Source organism: Cyprinodon variegatus, unplaced genomic scaffold, assembly GCF_000732505.1.
Source record: "Cyprinodon variegatus isolate N-32 unplaced genomic scaffold, C_variegatus-1.0 Scaffold320, whole genome shotgun sequence".
NCBI classification, from domain to species: domain Eukaryota; kingdom Metazoa; phylum Chordata; class Actinopteri; order Cyprinodontiformes; family Cyprinodontidae; genus Cyprinodon; species Cyprinodon variegatus.
In genome coordinates this window covers 317,092-318,064 of record NW_015150773.1, presented here as the reverse complement: position 1 = coordinate 318,064, position 973 = coordinate 317,092, and the positions used below count along the sequence as shown (strand labels likewise).

The window sequence follows — 973 nt, the reverse complement described above, 5'->3', positions numbered from 1 at the left end:
TGGTTACAGAGAGACAAATAGAGGTGAACAATTAATGATGGAAAGATAAAGATTAAAGATTACAACCCCTAATGGGATGGTTGTAGCATTTGTATCTGTTTGTTCTGGATCTGTTTTTAGTATCTTCACTAATACTGATGAACATCTGGATGCAATAAAGGTACATTACCTTCTTCTACTGGGTGTAGCAGACTGATGGTTTAGCTGCAGGGTCGTCAACGTTTTTCAGTCCAGGACTCCAGAATGTTAAAGAGAAATATAGGAGCCATGTCTCTCCTCCTTAGCGGTCTGTGTGCTTCATCCTCTTCTTCAGCTCCTTCATCAATGAAAGCAAAGTGTCCTCAGAGTCTGTCTGCATGTGATGTCTCTCTAGTCAAAGAACAAGCAACATACCTCCAAACACGTGTGGATGGACTCTGTTCCGATGTGATCCGACTGCTAGAAAACTGCTTCCATGTTCAACCTGCTTTCCCTGCAAAAAGAAGCCAAATTAATTTCCTCGAAACCAAGTTTAAATCTGGGCAGGATGTTGTTTTCATCATAATCTTGGTCTTTCTGTGTTTCAGTGACTGTGAGCTTTTAATCAGGCCTGGGAAGCTTGAGTTGTCGGTTTGTGGTGTTAATAAAGTCTTACTCCGTGTGTTTTCTGTTCCAGTCTTTCTCTCTGCCGTCCTCAGGTGGGGACTGGGAAGCTCCTCACCGTCCTGGATGTCCCGGTTCCTCACAGGAGTTCTGCTTTTGGACGTCCACAGTGTCTGAAATTAACATGAAAAATTAAGTGAGGCCATCTGAAATGTTGACTTTATAATTAAAAGATGGATTATTGTTGCTCCTTACTGAACATGCTCTCACTCTTTGTGAAGTTCAGCAGCTCAGATGATCCTCCTCTGGTTCGGTCGCTGCAGATCTCATCAGCATCTTCTGATGGCCCAAAGCTTGGAGAGGCTCGCTCCAACATGGGATTCAAAAAACA

The 973-nt window shown here is 43.2% G+C and overlaps 1 long non-coding RNA gene across 1 annotated transcript; it reads right to left on the bottom strand.

The window, feature by feature from the left end:
• Positions 1 to 143: 143 nt before the first annotated feature.
• LOC107091012 lies at positions 144 to 773 on the bottom strand. The gene is made up of 3 exons (XR_001481513.1): positions 635 to 773; positions 394 to 472; positions 144 to 316 (listed from the first exon to the last, which is right to left on the bottom strand). It is a non-coding gene; the product is annotated as an uncharacterized LOC107091012 (long non-coding RNA).
• Between the last annotated feature and the right edge of the window lie 200 nt (positions 774 to 973).